Genomic DNA, 18477 nt, shown 5'->3' on the forward strand with positions numbered 1-18477 from the left:
AATGAAAGAAAGAAAGAAAGAAAGAAAGAAAGAAAGGAAAGAAAGAAAGAAAGAAAGAAAGAAAGAAAGAAAGAAAGAAAGAAAGAAAGAAAGAGAAAGAAAAAAAAGAAAGTCATTTCGTTTTGGTGGGTCTAGATGAGGTTGCCCTGCATCTGCCGCCTTCCACACCCCTGTAACAACCTTCATCCTACCCTGCATCCATTTCCAGTTTCTAGCTCTGAGCCTACAAGCCAAAGGCCGGAGACTTGCAATTTTCCAAGGTCACAGGGCCATAGCCCTCCGCAAACACCCTCTGTCTTCCTTGGAGGCAGCCAGTGCGCATTTCCCAGCTGCAGGGAGGCGCATGGGGTAGCCGACACTACAGCGCTGGTGTTGAGGCCTGCACTTGTGCCCCAGCTCCAGAGGACTTGGTGTGCAGGGAAGGCGCAGGGGGGGCTGCCCAGCGGCAGGGAATGGAGCCAAAACTAAAGAACACCACTCCTAACTTCTCCAGTCTGCTCACCCAGAACCACGTATGTGTATGAGTTTTGTTTTTAAAAAAATATGATGAATGCTTAAAATTCTTTTAGGGCCTGGCCTGGTGGGATTTACCTGTAATCTCAGCACTCAGGAGGCTGAGATAGGAGGATTGCCCCAAGTTCGAGGTCAGCCTGGGCTACATGATGAATTCAAGGCCAGCCTCAACTACATAGTGAGAACTTGTCCCCCAAAAATTTTTTTAAACTTATGGCCGTAAAAGACATATTGCTATGGATCCCCTCAAACTTCTCCCTTTTGCTTCAAACACACTTATCCTGGTTTGCTGGTTTCGGGAAAAGAAAAGAGAAGAGAAAAAAATGTGAGTTTGTGTCCTGAAGCTTCAGTTTTTTTCTTAAAAGTATAGCTTTTAAAAATCTCAATTTCCCTGTTTCCTTTCTACCTACCTTTATTTCTCCTATCCTCCCTCATCTCTGCGCACCCACCCCCACAACCCCCAGACCTCAGTCCCTTATTCTGAAGGGGTACAGAAGGCCTGACGGTCCATCCTCAAGTGACTGCTTCAGGCTGAGGAGGGGCCCCGATCCTGCCTAGCCAAGGACAGAAAGTCTCATCCTGACTGATCTGAAAGGAGACAGGCACACCGGCTTCCATCTTTTGAAGAATCATCATCTTTTGACAGCCTGAAAGCGGGCAAGGACATTAGCCCGCTACAACATGTACCAGAAAAGCATTGCAGTGTACAATATCGTAGCTGGAAAAATGAGAATTTTCCTCCAGGTTGTTTCAGAGAACCAGGATACTAGCTGGTCATGAAAGCTTCTCATTTATGAACATACAGGAAGTCATTACTTTTGGCGGTATGGGCAGGCCCCTTAGCTCTTTTAGATTTTCCTCTACTAGTTGTATCATCTGCCAGGTGGGTCACGTTCTTTGCTTGATCACACAGAGTTCTTTGGAATCACGGGAACATTTCCTTCTTTAGTGACCTTCCTTTTAGCACACTGTACCTGGTTGGCTGCTGTCCTCCACGGTCCATCAATCTCCCTGCTCAGGAGATAACATGATTCACCAGAGTTGTAGGATTCTTTAGAGAGGTCGCCTCATGTCCTGGGTCCCTGAAGACCTTGAAGGACCAGGGTCAAAATATTGGCTGTCCTCATAGCCCAGTTACCTTTTTAACTTTCATCTGCAAGCCTTAATTGTTGAGCACCCAGAAGGTCAGTAGGAGCAGTAAATTTAACTATTATAATCTCATCTGGATATCAAGCGCTTTGAAATATAAAGTATAGTCAGAGAACTGCTTTTTTTTTTTTACCCATCAGGGCTGTCATAGAAGCCAAATCCCTATAGAATGTTAACAAATAAGCGTTATAAAATTTTACTAGAGTGACACACACCTGTAACCCCCAGAACTTGGGAGGCTGAGGCAAAACTGTCAAGAGTTTGAGGCCATCTCGGGCTATATAAGTGAGTTTAAGGCCAGCCTGCACTACATAGCAAGACCCTGTCTCAAAAACAAAACCAAAAATGTCTTACTAGGAGAATTTAAAATCAAGAGCAAACATAGCATTTTAGCATAACAATTGTGTTGGCATTATTATATTAGAAGCATTATCTTTTTCTTTCTTTTTTTTTTTTTTTTTCTGTCTTTTTGAGACAAGGTCTTGCTGTGCAGTTCAGGCTGGCCTTGAGCTCACTTTGTAGCCTAGGTTGGTCTCAAACTCACAACGATCCTCCTGCCTCAGCCTCCCAAGTGCTGGGATTACAAGCATGCACCACCATACCTGGCTAGAACATTATCTTTAAAAATACATTTAAATTCCCATTTTAGTATAAAAGACCTTTTTAGTCAGTCACCTTCATGCAATTACAAAGTAATAAATGACATAAGGAAACTTTTACCTAAATTTGTTACCTTTTAATAGAGTGCTATTAAGCAGAATGAACTTGTTTATAGATGCACTTTACAGATTATTAATGCCTAATCCCTGCTCATTATAATGACACTGTCACAGCTGTATAAGGTGTAGGCACATCTAACTATCATGATACAATCATATAACAATCACATAAACATAAACCTGAAAAAGTCCGTCACCATGAGCAACTTTAGTCTGGAGATCATCAGTATGATAAGATGTCTTTCTCGCTGGGGATATAGCTCAGCTGCACAGCCCCTGCCTGACAAGCATGAGTTCAATTCCTGGTATCAAAAAAAAAAAAAAAAAAAGATGTCTGTCTCAAATCATGCACCTTAAAAAACTTATACACTTGGGAAAACACACATGTGTTTAATACACCATAAGGTTAGCAATGACTAGAATTAGGGCTATAAAGAAATCTTTATATATATTTACTTAAGTTTTTACTCTTACAGTAAAATTTAGAGTCATTTAACATGTTTAAGGTTAAGGTATAACTATATTGGCAAGAATTAAAGTCTCACATTTATCTAAGATATGTTATAAACTAAGATAGTAGTAGTTTATTTAATCAACCATAAACTGATTATTATAAACATTTTACAAGCAACACTTAAATCATAATCAAAACCCTAACAATGGAAAACACAAGAAACTATCTTAGTAAAATATAGGATCTTTGCTTTTTAATCTAGTTTTGTAAATTTAACCAACATCATCTTAATATCTTAAGAAAAACCTTATTGCTTTAGACATAGCAAGCTTAACCTTTTAATTATAGCCAATTAAATTTTTTTTAATTTTTAAAATTAATTTTATTGGTACTTTTTAAAAATTTTAATTTATTTTATTTTATTTCAATTTTGGTACTGGGAATTGAACTCAGGACCTTGCGCTTGCCAGGGAGGCACTGTGCCGCTGAGCTATATCCCAGTCCCTTAAAAGTACCTTAACAGTTATATTACTCATGAGAACTAAATCTCAGTATAGTTAATGCTTTTTAATCTACACGTGTATTACCTTCAACCAAGGAAAAATTCTTAAATTATTGTAGATAAACAATAGATATGGCATCTATAAAGCCAAATTTTATTTTCTCTCCATCAGCTAACACCCTAAGCCAGGCATAGTGGCACACTCCCATAATCCCAGCACTCAGGAGGCTGAGGCAGGAGGATCCTTGCAAGTTCAAGACCAGCCTGAACTGCAGAGCGAGAACCTGTCTCAAAAAGAGAAAAAAAAATTTAAAAAAAGCTAACAACCTGGACAGAAGTATGTTACCAACCTAAAAGATATCTTTATTATTACCTTGATAACTCACTGTTAACCCTGGAAGCAAAGCCATTTGGTCCATCTCATGAATGTCTACTTATCTATATCAACCAAAATAGAACCTATACCTGAAAACTGACACAGAAACATAAACAGCAACTCAATCATATATATGCTATCAATCTATAGCCTTTATCTGTAATCTACTGAGCACCTTTCCTGTTTGTTAACACTACAGATTATAACCAGTACGAGTCCAAATGGTGAGAGAAGGGTTTTGAGGTTTTGTCTTTTTACTAGTTCACCTTTACAAAAAAAAAAAAAAAAATCAGCCCTTTAAAATATTTTCCCTTGCTGGGCGTGGTGGTATACACTTGTAATCCCAGTACTCAGGAGGCTGAGGCAGGAGGATTGCCATTAGTTCAAGGGTAGTCTGGGCTACATAGTGAGTTCAAGGCCAGCTTGAACTGCACAGCAAGACCCTGTCTCAAAAAAAATCTTTAATCTTAAATTGGTCCCAAGTTCATAAAATATAACTTAAAGGTAATGTTCCAGGGATAGACGTTGAGCTTCCCATAATCATATAAGATTTCCTACATGGCTTTAAGATCTCCCATGTATGCCAGGCGTAGTTGATGCACACCTGTAATCCTAGCACTCGGGAGGCTGAGGCAGGAGAATCGTTGTGAATTTGAAACCAGCCTGGGCTACAAAGTGAGCTCAAGACCAGTCTGAACTGCATAGTGAGACCCTGTCTCAAAGAGACCAAAACAAACAAACAAAACCAAAAATCTCCCTTTTGTACTTTTGGAAAGAGATAAAGAAAATTAAAAAAAGAGAAAAGAAAAGATGGCTACCAGGGTCATATCACGTGTGTTCCCCAAATTGGCGTCAGTCCACATACATAGCCCGCCCCAAACCAGGGTCGCATCTCAGGTGCACCCCAAACTGGGGTCATCTGCATGTGCAAACTGCCCTCCTTTCCCAGAGGCAGAACTACCCAAGGGAGCTGCCCTGCTCCGTCAGAACTGCCCAGGGCACCCCTTCTGCTCTATTTTCCCTCACGTCCAGAATAAGCGTCTTTGTTCCTGGAACCCGGCTATACCAACAGCAGACCAGGGAAGAAAGAAAAGAAGTTGTACACAACAGCTGGGCCTTACTCAAAAATCTGCCGCAAAGATCTTTCTATCTGGGGGCGTGTAACATACAAGGAACTCACAGAGCGTCTTAGAAGTCTGGAGAGTTTACCTAACTACATATTACACATCAAGGAAAGCAGAGGCCGTGTGTCTCCCTTCCCCCTACCTCTCCCTGGTAACTAATACCAGAAAAAAAGTTAAAGAGCTTGAGTTTTCTGACAGATGGAATCCTGAGTGAGAGAAAGAAGGAAAAAAGTAAACTATTAGGCTCCTCCTCAGTCTGAATCTATAGACATCACCAGATTCCGCGGGTAGCAGGTCAGCTATCACCTGATTGACCACTGCATTCATAGGTGAAAGAGGACCCTTTGCAAGTAAAAAAGGAAAGAGCAAACACATTTGTAGGTGAAAGGGAGTTGCTCAGGTCTGCTATGTTTTGGGAGATGAAAAGAGAAGGGAAAAAACAAAATAAAACAAAACCGGGCTTGTGTCCTGAAACTACAGTTTTTTCTTAAAAGTACAACTTTTAAAATCTTAATTTCCTTGTCTCTTTTCTACCTAGTTTTATTTCTTCTATCCTACCTCAAACTGATTCAGAATGTTTCCCTTTAATGCTCATTTGACTTGGGGGAAGAAAGAACCAGAGGTTGCATGGTGCTCGAGCCAGTGAATAAGGTAGGTGAGGAAACAGTTGTGCTGTTATGAGCCCGCCTTCCATTGTAGGGCACTTGGGTGGCAGCATGCCCCATCTTTTTGATCACACCTCGTAAAGACACTCATGAAGGAGGACTTCCAGAACTGCTTCAGAAAGGCGGTGAGACAGGAAGTTAGGGTGTGGCTAAACTGACCGGGAAAAGAGATGTGACAAGATCCTGAACTCATGCACAGAACAGTTCCCAAAGTTCTCGCGAGAACTCAAGCAGGTTTTCCACAGGATGGCCTAGACCTGACCTCAGCCTGAGGACAGTGACACAAAAGGACAGTCCACACTGAATTTTGTCTTGCGTGGTGGCCACTCTCACACTGCAGGGTGCGCTTCTTTTCTTCCTTTTACTAGATCCAAACTCATTCTGCAGAGCCTGTTTCTTTTCCTACCTTTAACAAAACTTTGCTGCCCTTCGTATTTCTTTTGAGCCATCCTTTGTTCAGGACTGAAGGAACCTAGAAACCACCTCTAGAAGGAGAGGTGCACCCCAATGCAAGCACCCCAATACCCGGAAACAGCAAGAACGATGGGAGGAGTGTGTTCTAAGTGCGAGGGAGTCTTTTGAGGGGGATTCACAGTAATGTGTCTTTCACTGTAATACATTTTTGAAAATTCAAGCATTCACCATATTTTGACCACAGATTAAATGCATGAACATTCCTGGCCCCTGGCCCCTTAAATGGGGCTCCCTCGGCTTGATGAAGTTCACAAACCATGGCTCTGGGCAGCCCAGAAAGGGGTGGGGGAAATCAAGGCTCCTTCAGGAGCCAGCCCACAGAGAGGACTGGGTACACTTGTCCAGCCTGGGTGTCCCTGCTCTAGGACTCTCCCTAGGTTAGACTCCGGCAGCTACCAGGAGCTGTAGACCCCAAGGCACCCAGTTCAGGCTGGGCGTTGGGTTACTGTCTGGAGACTCTTAAAAAGAGGAAGGAGGAAGGCCAGGCATAGTGGCACATGCCTATAATCCCAACACTTGGGAGGCTGAGGCAAGGAGGATCACTGTGAGTTTGAGGCCCTCTTGGGCTACAAAGTCAGTTTAAGGCCAGCCTGAACTGCATAGTGAGACCCTGTCTCAAAAAGGAAAAAAAAAAAAAGAGGAGGGAGGACGACCTCAACAAAGAGACAGTCTCTTTAATGAGGCTGTGATGGGCCACGCTGGTGGCAGCAGCTCAGGGCTGAGTTTATAGGGCTCCTCCTCCTCCTCCTTTCTAAGTAGCACACTAATCCCTCTTGAAAAACCTCTTGACAAACGCGTTCTGGGGAGTGGGACTGGGGTTGTATTTTTTTCTTTCCTGAACTACAGCATTAGCTTTTTCTCTTGGCAAGCTTGGCAGAACCAAACAATGAAAATAATCCTGTCATTGTCCCTGCAGATCCACAGGAGGGGCTGGATCAGGTTCCTTTCCTGTGGCACACTCTCCCCATCACCCCAGAAGCACAGGGCTTCTGTTAAGTAAAAAGGAGGAAAAGCAACCGAGGTACGAGCTAAACAGGACAGACCTGAGAGGAACTGCTGTGGCACTAGAGATCAGCACTAGAGACCAAACCGGCTGCTCTGGTACAGGCTACGGGATAGTTTGTAGGGTCGTGGGGAAGGGCGAGTTCAGTGAGGAAGAGTAGTGACTACCTGCCAGGAACAAGGCTTGAGAGAGCACAAGTGGTCATGGCTACCCAAGGACAGGGCTTGGAAAAGCACAGGGAGTGGTGGCTACTGTTAGTAGCACGGCTCTTAGAAGTCCCAGGCGCAGCTGTGGGGGCGGGGGGCGGGTTGGAGGGGTCTGGTTAGGATGGAGGCAGCCCGATTCCTTCAGTTTCTTGTAGGCCTTGAAAGCTGCTTCTGGAGGTGAAAGGTCTCTCTGAGCCCAAATGTCAGCAAGGTCCCTTCCCCTCCCACGCTCTGAAGGCCGCTTGTGAAGTCTCTCGAAAAATACTTCTGAAAACCAAAACTAGAGATAGCTAGTGGGGTCACGCTGTTGCCGTTTGATAGCAAGCCAGGCCTAGGCCTAGCTGGGCGCCCTGTCTCCCGCTTCGCTCTTGCGTCCTCGTCTCTCCCCCTTGCTTTAGGAACAGTTAGCCTGCTCTCCTCTCACTCACAGACTCCGAGAACTCGTCTTTAGGATCAGAGAAAATAAAAATAGCTCGATAGATATTTTCTCCTTTATTTAGTTCATTCGATCCTCCGATCGGCTGGGAAAAGTGGGTAGCGTTATCCCATTTCACAGATGAGGAAGTGGCTTGCTCAGGGTCAAAGGCAGAGATTTCAGTTGTTGAAGTTCCAGGATGATTGTTTGTTGAAAGCCATAATATGCAGTTAGTCCTCTACAGCCCTGGGTTCTGCACGTGTAGATTCAACCAACTGCAAGTTGAAAATATTTGGGAAAAAAATTCATCTGTGCCGAACATGTACAGATCTTTTCTTTTGTCATTCATTATTCCCTAAGCAGTACAGTGCAACTATTATGTACTATTCTCATTTTATTAGGTTTGTTGTTGCGGTGGTGGTGGTTTTTGAGGCAGGGTTTCACTTTGTAGTGCAGGTTGGCCTTGAACTTGCTTGTATAGCCCCTGCTGACCTTAAACTCATGGTGATCCTCCTGCCTCAGCCTCCTGAGTGCTGGGATTATAGGTGTGTGCCACCATGCCTGGCTGAATTAGGTATTATAAGTCATCTAGCGATGATTTAAAGAATATAGGGGAATGTATGGGGGCTGTATGCAAATACTATATCAGCTGATACAAGTGATTTGAGCCTTCCTGGGTTTTGGTATCCACAGGGCACCCTGGAAGTAATCCTCCAAGAATACCCAGGGAGGATGATGTGTGAACATTATAACTCAAGGCACGAGACAGTCTAACTTTTCTGTCATTACAAACCATCTACTTGTGACTATTTATAGAGTCATATTCTTTTTCTTGAAGGGGTCCCCACGAGGCAGAGGGTCTCCTAAAGTCTGCCTGCTCCTTCTAGGGTCCCTTAGGGAGTAAGAGACCCTCTGCTTCCTCCTTTCCTTCCTCTGCCCCACTCCCATCCTGGCTGGTTGTTCTTGAGCCCATTTATTCCATCTGCAAAGATGGGTGGGGCAATGATAGTGTAGCTATGCCTACGTCATAGCATACTTTTAAAATAATCCTATCCTCTCTGTTAAAGGCAATTAGAATCTCATGTTATGAAAGGTGCACGTTACACAGGTGTTGTTCAGCTCACTGAAAGGGAAATTTCAACCACAGATAGAATTAAGACCTCACACAGTCCCCAGTGATAGGGATTATAGTTCTCACATTACACAGGAGGAAACTGAGGCTCTGTTTTACCTTTGTACGCAGACTACCTGGCAGATTTCACAGGTGGACGGGCTGCCTGAAAAGGTGGTGAGCTCCCTGTCAAAACTGGATGGGGATATGGGGAGGAGAGAGCTTGGGAACCCTAGAGGAGCACTACATTGGCTCAGACATTTGGAGCAGGTGGCTGTCACTGCAGAAGCTTTTCTGGACCCTACACCCAACCCTGCTCCGTGGTAGGCTCCCACGTCTCCTTGTCTCTGTTCCTCCCCTGTGCTCACAGGTGCAAGGTGAGCCTGGAAGCCTCTTGTCAGCTCCAGATCAGCCTTTGTCCTGCTTGGTGCAGAGATCCCCTGCAGGTGCAAGATACTGCCAGGGGAGCCAGGTGTGGAGGCGCACAACTGTAATCCCAGTACTCCTGAGGCTGAGGCAGGAGGCTCGCTGCCAGTTTGAGGTCAGCCTGGGATACATAGTGAGTTCAAGACCAGGCTGAAGCTGAACTAGATAGCAAGACTTTGTGTCAAAGAAACCCAAAACCAAACAAACAAAAAACCACCTCCAGGGGCCTCAGTTTCATCTGTCAGATAGTCTGCATACCAGGGTAGAAGGAAGTCTGCTTCTTCCTGTGTGATATTGTAATACAAGAACTGTAATCTCCATCTTTTTGGACAGTGTCCGGGTCTTTATTCCCTCTGTGGTTCTCTATTGTTGGTTGGTATCGGTATCACCTGGTGGGTTTGTGACAACACAGCTGGCAAGGGCCCACCTTCAGGGTTTCTGAGTTGGCAGATTTGGGCAGGGGTTTGAAATGTGGACTTTCCTTTTAGACAGGGTCTCACTATATAGTACAGGCTGGTTGTTGTACAATTTTTTTTTTATACCAGCAATAGAACTCACGACCTCGTGCTTGCCAGGTAGGCACTGTGCCGCTGAGCTAAATCCCCAGCCCCAGGCTGGCTATTGAACTCACTTTGTAGCCCAGGTTGGCCTCAAACTCATAGTGATCCTCCTGCCTCAGCTTCTCCAGTGCTGGAATCACAGCAGTGAGCCACAACACCCAGTTTGGCCTTTTTGTTTGTTTTTTGTCTTCTGTGGTACTGGGGATTGAACCCAGGACCAGGACTAAGTTCAGCTTCCCGATACCTTTTTTAATTTTTTTATTTCAAGACAGTTTCTTGCTAAGTTGCCCAGCCTGGGCTTTGAATTTATGATCCTCCAGCCTCAGCCTCCCAGAGTGCTGGGGTTACCAGTGTGCACCACCATGCTGGCTGAAATTTGGTATTTCTAATAAATTACCAGGTGATGCAGATGTTCTTGGTCCAAAGACCATGATTTGAGAATCACCAAACTAGACTAGTTGATGCTCAAATGTGAGTCTGCCTGGAGCTGTCAGGTGCTGTAAATCAAGAACCAGCTCCTATCAACTTCCCTTTCTGCTAAGTGACTGCTCAGAAGCATCTAACAGGGACTTAGTGGCATCAGAACAGTCTAGTTACTGGGAGTGAAGCAGGCTTCTCTGCAGAAGCCCTTTCGCTAGTTGGCCTGGTTGCCATGGCAACAGCCAGCTAGCAGCCAGGAGATTGCAGAAACAGAATCATGGGGCTCTTTGCTGTATTGGGGAAAGAGGGCAAAGGTCCTGGATTAATGGCACGTGGATTAAAAACGTGGAGGGAGGGAGGCAGTGAGGGGGGAGAGGAGGGGCGTGGCTTTCAAGGTCCCTCCTCACCCGGTGGAGCTCTGGATTTCCTCAGAAACTTGCCCAGCCTCCAGCTGCAAACCCAGGCAGAGTTTAAACTTTGGTTGCATAACAGGGAGAGGAACAAAGGGAAGGGGTGTGTGTATGGGAGGATGAGGACCGAGTGGGGGTGGGAGGTATTAGGAAAGAGGAATCCACACGTTAACCCATTGAGTCCCCATCCAAACCGCCCAGGATACACGGAGGTCAGGCACGCAGTTGGCTGCATTTGGCCTTCACTTAACCAGACTGGAAACCTGCTCAGCTGAGGCTAAAGGGCCCATTTTGCCCATTTTTTCTTTCATCTCAGGGCTGCCTTTTTGAAACTGTTGAACTGTTTTATTTTTTAATATTTTTTTGGTACCAGGAATCAAACTCACTACCTCAAGCTTGCCAGGCAGGTGCTGTGCCGCCAAGGATTTCAGTCTGGGGGCTGGCAGGGAGGAGAGACGAAGGTCTGGGGAAGGTTATGTCAACACTTTAGGGAGTCAAGCTGGTCATCACCTGAGCTTTGCACTTGACAGCAAGTGCCCCCTCTTCTCCGCTCTCAAGCTTTGCCCCCTCGATGCCACCACCCCATCCCCTTGCGCACACGCTCAGGCCCGCCTCCCACCCCCACCCCCTCCCTCCTCCCCTTTCTGGCCTCAGATGGCGCTGCTCAAATTTGACGGCGGCTAAGAGTAAAGTTCATTTAAAATTTCCATTTCTGCCTTGCTTCCTGAGATTTTGATGGCTGGGGTAGGCATGCCCCCAGGACTGGCAGTTTTAACAAGTCCCAGGGTAATTCTCCTGCAGGTGTCCTGCTGAATGGCCTTTGACATCTCCACAGCCTCTACTTCCCCGCCTGTACTTCCTCCTGACACCCCCAGCTTTCAGTGACTTCTAGTTCTGGCCTCTCCGCTGCGTATGTCCTCTTGTCCCTGCTTTCTCTCAAGTGTGCCCCAGGAATCCCCACAGCACTGTGCAGACTGCATCTCCCCAGCTGTCCCTCACTGCCCAGCTCACCCAGAAGCTGGCAGGGACATGCTCTGCTTTAGTAAGGCCCGCCACCAGCGTCTTTGCTCTGCTTTATATGGCTCTGGCTCATGACCAGCCACAGGCCTGAGACTGCGGGCCTCAAGCGGCGCCAAGTCAGCTGCCCTAACATCAGCAGGGAACTCTGATGTCTAGGGTGCTTTGCAGAGGGGCTGGAGCAGAGAAGCATCCCATTTGTGGAGACAGAAGAGGCTTTGGGCTGCACTAGCCAGATGGGGTTGTTCCATTTATCTGCCTCAGCTGCCCTGTCTGTAAAAGAGAAAGACCACGTGCGTATCAAAGAGCTTCAGCAAGTTCAAGGTCCTCCTAAGCATGAAGTCAGGCCTGAGGCTCGGCCAGGGATGGGACGTAAGTCTCTGACTCCTCTTTACTCTGACAATAAAGCTCACGTGGGCTGCTGTCCTGCTGTCACCTACCCTGCTGTCCCCTGGTTATCATCACGGGCGTCAGAACTCCAGCCGCAAGACACAGGGACAGGATGTGCCCTCACCCCAATTTTGCTGATAAGGAAACTGACTTATCCAGGGAGGGGAATAAAAAGATTTGGCCAAGGCCGGGCTTTCTGGTTGGCTGTTCAAGTGGAATTTGGCTCCTGATCTCCAGATAGAGGCTTTTTTTTTTTTTTTTTTGCCTTTGAACTTTGGTGAATGCCCTATCCTGGCCCTGGCCCTGGGTCACCGCAATTCTATGGGTGTTTATGGACTTCAAAGACTCACTTACTGCATATTTTCATGGAAACCTCTTGAGCAAAATGGTCAGGACTGTACTTAATTCAGTAGCTTGGAGTGTTATAGGCGGCATCTCAGACACAGTGTCAGAGAGCTGGTATGACATCCACAGAGTTTTTTCAAGTGGAGATTGAGCCCAGGGCCTGGCATATGCCATGCAAGCCTTCTACCACTGAGCTATGCCCTCTATCCCAGACCTGTAGGTTTGGAGAAGTGACCACGCCCCTCTGGCATCTACATCACACCATACCTCTCCAAGCACAACACGGATCTGAGACCCTCTTTTTCTTCACGTGTATGAACAGATCATCCATGCAGGGCCACGTTGGGAATGAGCTCGTGCTCTGGGCAGAGGTTTGCATAGCATGACCTTGGAGATACACCATGACCTTGGAGATTCCTTAAGCCTCTGTGTGAAGGAGAGCAAGCCAGAGTCTGAAGGGAACAGGGACCCGGAACAAGGTCCTGAGACTCTCAAGCAGCAGGGATTCCTGATGGGAATGTGGGGAGCTGCACCAGCATGAGAAATGCATGGGCTCAGCAGACACTGCCCAGGGGCTGGGGAGGCGCCATCAGGGGAGACATGCTTTCCAAGGACAGAGGGAGTGGGAAAGGGTTGGCCATGCTTAGCCTGCTGATAGCAATCAGGCGGGATCCCAGTATAAAAACCTACTACTTGGGACCTTGAGACAAAACCCTTCACCTCCTTGAGCCTCGGTGTACTCATCTGTCAAATGGGAATGCTGGTATATACTTTTGAGAGACTTGCTGTAACGTATGGAACATGTTTAGCATCTGCTTAGGATCTAGTTGGTGTTCAATAAGTGGCATTAACCCCAAGCAAGTAGGAGCATATCACAGGAACTCAGTAACAAGGAACAAGGAAAGGCCTTTGAGGTATTGATAAAGACCTAGCCGGCTTCTTGAGATGCTACTTTTTGAGAAGCTTCCGCAGGAAGTGGGCATGGTGGTGCATACCTGTAATCCCAGCACTCCAGGGGGCTGAGGCAGAAAGATCACAAGCCATGCCTGACCAATTTAGCAAATGGGTAAGACCCTGTCTGAAAAAAGGGTGTGCATTGGGAGTGTAGCTGAGTGTCATGAGGTCTAGGATTCAATCCCCAGTACTAAAAGAAAAAAAAAAGTTTCCCCAGGACTGTGGATATATCTCAGTGGTAGCCACTAGTTTAGCATGCACAAAGTCCTGAGTTCCATCTCCCCCTTAAAAAAAGCTTCCAGGGAAATAAGTGTTGCTTTCAGGGCCCGCTAGGGCTGCTCGGTCCCTGAGCCCTGTCTCTGTTGTAGGTGCCCTGAGTTTTCAGGTCGTTCACTTTTAGAAGAGCCAGGTTGGGTGAGACATGGGACTGCACCACTTGCAGCAGCAAAAGGCCTCCCATCCTGGTGGCCCTCCATTGCCCTGTGAGGATCATACCTTCCTGAGCAGCCCTTGAAGAAGCCATACCACTGCACCCACAGCAGGACAAACATCTTCCATTGTGTTCAGTTTGAGAGCCCTGAAAATATGCAAACATGCAGAGCTCTGGACAAACTACAAAGTCCTTGCCCTGCAGTGACCAGCATAATGTCCTGAAATGACTGCTGTCCAGTTTCCAGATAGACTCTCACCTAAAACAAGACTGAAAATCCAGCCCATCCTGCCTGCAGGATCCTAGCTCTTTTGATCCCTACTGCTTTCCATCCAACCCAATCTTAGCTTCAGCCCATCTTTCAAGAATACTGGATGGTTTCACCCAGCAAATGCCCCCTACTACCTGTATTTGGCAGAACTTTAATGGGGAGGCAGAGACAGGAGACGGCTAACACACACCTGCCCTGCAGGGCTTCCAATACTCTGGGCCTTGGAGGACTCCCTGTGGGAGCCATGACATCCAGTGGAAGGATTCAAGTGACTTTCCAGAGGTGGGAGTGAGGATAGCACACAGACAAGTGAACATGGAAAAGAACCACATTCCTAATGGTTCAGAGGTTTAAAAGTGCCCAGCACTTACAAGGGTTCGTCCAGTTTTGCTTGAAAAATAATTGCTCTCATTGCCAGAAAAAAATGTCTAAGCACATACCTATAAAGATGATTAAAAGTACTGCATAACATATAGATGGAATGAAGTCATTAACAAGCCCAGGACTGGTGTCAGATTTAAACACACTGTTTGCATTTTTGGAATCTTAAGAACTTACAAAGATCAAGCTGGAAAGACAGGTTGGGGCCAGATTTTGAATGTCCTTGCATTCCAGCCACAGGAGATCCATTTGTTCCACAAGCTTCACCTGTGTACCTGGTGTGAGAGTGGAAATATGAATTCAGTCTCCTTCCTTGACAACAGCCTATCTGGATGGGGGCAGAGAGTTGTCACAGAGCTCTGGAGGAGAGCTTTGGAAAAAGCCTGGTAGCTCCAGATTCCTGGCAAAGTGGAGGATCTATTTCTTTTAAATAGTGCCAGGAAAAACAAAACAAAACAAAACAAAACAAAACAAAACAAAACAAAACAAAAACCAGAGCCTGCAGAAAGAGGAGGGCCACAGGAGAAGAATCCTGTAATTCTGTATCCACCATGTACAGCATGACAACAATGTCAACACTTCTTGTTGACTTGCCTCTTAAGCCCCAGCTACAGACCAGACAAAGGAAATATATTCAAAATGCAAATACTATTAGGCTCAATAACTAAAATACAGAAGCTGAGATGGCTGAAGTTGGAGTTAGTGGCGGGGGGCAGGGCCAAGGGAAGGGCAAAGCAAGGGTACTACACTGTACAATACATATATATATATATATATATATATATATATATAATTTTTTTTGGTGTGGCATATTGAACTCAGGACCTTGTACTTGACAGGCAGGCACTGTGCCCTGAACTATAGCCCTGGCCTACCCTGTACAATATTAAGTGATACTGTCTACATACTGGGTATGGTGGTGCACTTCTGTAACTCCAGCATCTCTGGGAGGCTGAGGCAGGAGGATTGTAAATCCAAGTCCAGCTCGGAAAATTTAGCCACTTAGCAAGACCCTGTCTCAAAAAAAATTTTTTTTAAAAAGGGCTGAGGATATAGTGTGAAGGTTCTGAGTTCAATCCCTAGAACAGGAAAAGAAAAAAAAAAAAAAAAGAAGAAGATATTACCTACAGTTCATGGATCAAAAACTAAAAGTCTAAGGTTGCTTCTTTTTTGTTTGTTGTTTGTTTGTTTGTTTGTTTTGGGGGGTTGGGTACCAGGAATCAAACTCAGGACCTCACGCTTGCCAGGCAGACACTGCACCACTGAGCTAAATCCCCAGCCCTAAGGTTGCTTCTTAAATTACCAAGATGACTAAGAGGAACTTCAGGTACATAATTATGTTGGAAAGGTGTGGGTAAGGGAGGTGAACTGTGGTTTAAGAGGTGCAATTCTGTGGTTAAGGACTCAAGAGATAATAGCTAGCACAACAGGTATAGGATGAAGACAGCCACAAAGACAGCGACTTACCAGCTTGGAGATAAGGATCAGGAGAAAAGGTGAAATGAAGTAAGAACTTCTCCTGTCTGGGCAGTGCAGATGAGGAGACATGGAGGGGAATGGGCAGGAAATATATTGTCTGTTACCCCTATAGGTATAATTTTGATTGCGAAGTCTACAGTTACCATTTTTTTGTTTTGTTTTGTTTTGTTTTTTTGTTTTTTCTCCGGTACCGGGAACTGAACTCACGACCTTGCGCTTACCAGGCAGGCGCTTTGCCACTGAGCTAAATCCCCAGCCCTACAGCTACCATTGTTTTGGTACTGGGAGCCAGTTAATGAGTTAGTTCTGTGGCCAATGACAAGACTGTATCAATATTAAAAAGGAGGCTTATGGGGCTTTATATGTAGCTCCGTGCTAGCGTGCTGACTGGTAAGATGGCAGAGGTGGCTGACTTAGAATACGACACAATTTGAACAACACAAGGAATAACTAGGGAAGCTTCTCTTTGCTCCCATCTCCATCCTCCCCATTTTCCAGAAATAAACATCCTTACACTTTTCTCTCCAGGAACATTTCATGTGCATCCAGGCATATACACTATTTACCTTCTTCCCCTATGTTCCACCACAATTACTTGAAAGATCAGTAGTTATAGCACTGTATGCCTATTATTCTGCACCTTGCTTTTTTCTTGAGTTTCTTTTTCCTTTTTTTTGAGACAGGGTCTTGTTATGTAGTGCAGGCTGAACTTGAGCTCACTATGTAGCCCAGGCTGGCTTCAAACTCATGGTGATCCTCCTGCATCAGCTTCCTAAGTGCTAGGATTACAGTTGTGCACCACCACACCCGGCTTTCTTGAGTTTCCTTGTTTGTTTATTTTAACACCTGAATCAAGTCCACGTATGGATGTAGGAACAATAAATGAGAGGTCTGTTTCCACATAGCTTCACTAACTGTGTATCACTAAACTTTAGGACTTGGACATAAGTGAAAGATGGTATCTCAGCCAAGTTTTCAATTATATTTCTTTTATGCATCATGTTGAGAAACTTTTCAGATCCTTAAGAAGTATTTCCTTTTTTTTGGAAACTGAGAGTCCTATCTTTTGCACATTTATGTTAATTAGTCACTTATTAATTAGTCTGAGTTTTTTATTAGATCTAGTCCTTTTGACTATATTTGCAAATATTTTCTTCTAGTCTGTCATTTGTCTTTGCTTACTGGTCTTTGCCACACATCAAGTTTTTGTTTTTCCTGGTACTGGGGACTGAGCCCAGGGCCTTCACAATGAGTTATATCCCTGGGCCCTTTTTACTTTTTATTTTGATATGCTGTCATGCCAAATCACTCAGTTCTGCGGACTAGGTCAAACTTGCAGTCCTCTTGCCTCAGCCTCCCAAAGTGCTGGGCTATCATACCAGGCTTGACATACAACATTTAAATTTTTTGTTTGTTTTGTTTTGAGACAGGGTTTCACTCTGTGATTCAGGTTGGCCTTAAACTCACTACATAGCCTAGGCTGGCCTCCAACTCCTGGCAGTCCTCCTGCTTCAGCCTCCAGAGTGCTGGGATTATAGGTATGCACCACAACTGGTGAATTTTAATTTGTAATGTAGATAAATTTTGAAATCTTTTCACCTATGGCTTCTAGGGTTTGTTATCACTCAGAAAGACTGGTGGAGCTTAGGGTCATAAATTCTCCTGTAGATTTTTGGGATTTCTCTTTTTTTTTCTTCAAAGGAAATAATTTATTTCATCCATCCAGATTTTTTTTTTTTTTTTTTTTTTTTTTTTTTTTGAGACAAGGTCTCTCCCTATGTAGTCCAGGCTGGCCTTGAACTCGTGGCAATCCTCCTGTAGCAGTCTCCTGAGTGCTGGGATTATAGGTGTGCAGCATCATGTCTGCCTCCATCCAGAATTTATGAGGGCATATTGTCAGCATGAAGTGTGTATACAACCTTTTTTTTTCCAACTGTATCATGAGATTTTGGGGGTTGCATAGAGGTTGGAAAGAGGCTTGCAAAGAGGCAAGACAATGAGCAGGATAGTACATAAAGAAAAGTAGTGTCCCTACTTAGGCGGTAGAGCAGAAACTGAAGTTGCCGTAGACAGGAAGTGGTCCAGATCATACAGGTGAAAGGTCACTCAACTGGGCCTGAACCAGGGTCAGGGCAGGAGGAAAACTGAAGAGTTCTTGGAGGTAGAACCTATAGGATTCAGTTGTTGGTTCACAGGGGAAAAGTAAAAGTAAGATGCCTGTTCCTGATGTTTCCTCTGTGATGTTATTAATGGCAGAGAGGGAATTCCTGTCTTAGAGCTTCTGTCACTCAATCCTCAAATCCCTATCACCTGATAGGAAGCGGGTGGGATTCTCACCACCAACCAAGGTGCCAGATTTTCAAACACGCTGCGCCCTCTGGATTTCTTCGGTCCACCCCTAGCCTCCTGCCTGGCTGCTTCCAGCACCCAAGCAAGACAGCCTCCAAATCGCAGCCTTCCGCCGTCAGGTTGGAGGGACCCAGGGCACCGCTAAGATCACACGAAAGCGGCGGCCAGCAACAGGAGGCCTCACGAGTTGACTCACAATCATGGCCTCACGGTGACCCAGGGGGTGGGCTCGGGAAGTGGACACCTTAAGGTCAAGGAAGGAAAGCCACTGCCACTGAGAAGGTAGCCCGCCCCGGAACTGAGTGCCCGGCCAGGGGGCGGGGCCGTCCGGCGA

The 18477-nt window shown here is 45.6% G+C and overlaps 1 long non-coding RNA gene across 2 annotated transcripts; it reads right to left on the minus strand.

Moving 5' to 3' along the window:
• Nucleotides 1-2402: 2402 nt before the first annotated feature.
• Nucleotides 2403-18424, minus strand: LOC106149872. 2 transcript variants are annotated; one of them, XR_001236323.1, is made up of 3 exons: nucleotides 18132-18424; nucleotides 14493-14590; nucleotides 2403-2683 (listed from the first exon to the last, which is right to left on the minus strand). It is a non-coding gene; the product is annotated as an uncharacterized LOC106149872 (long non-coding RNA). The 2 variants fall into 2 exon arrangements; XR_001236322.1 differs by lacking the exon at nucleotides 2403-2683 and adding an exon at nucleotides 7676-7875.
• Between the last annotated feature and the right edge of the window lie 53 nt (nucleotides 18425-18477).

The sequence above is a fragment of the Chinchilla lanigera genome, unplaced genomic scaffold (assembly GCF_000276665.1).
Source record: "Chinchilla lanigera isolate Chin_1 unplaced genomic scaffold, ChiLan1.0 scaffold00055, whole genome shotgun sequence".
NCBI classification, from domain to species: Eukaryota; Metazoa; Chordata; class Mammalia; order Rodentia; family Chinchillidae; genus Chinchilla; species Chinchilla lanigera.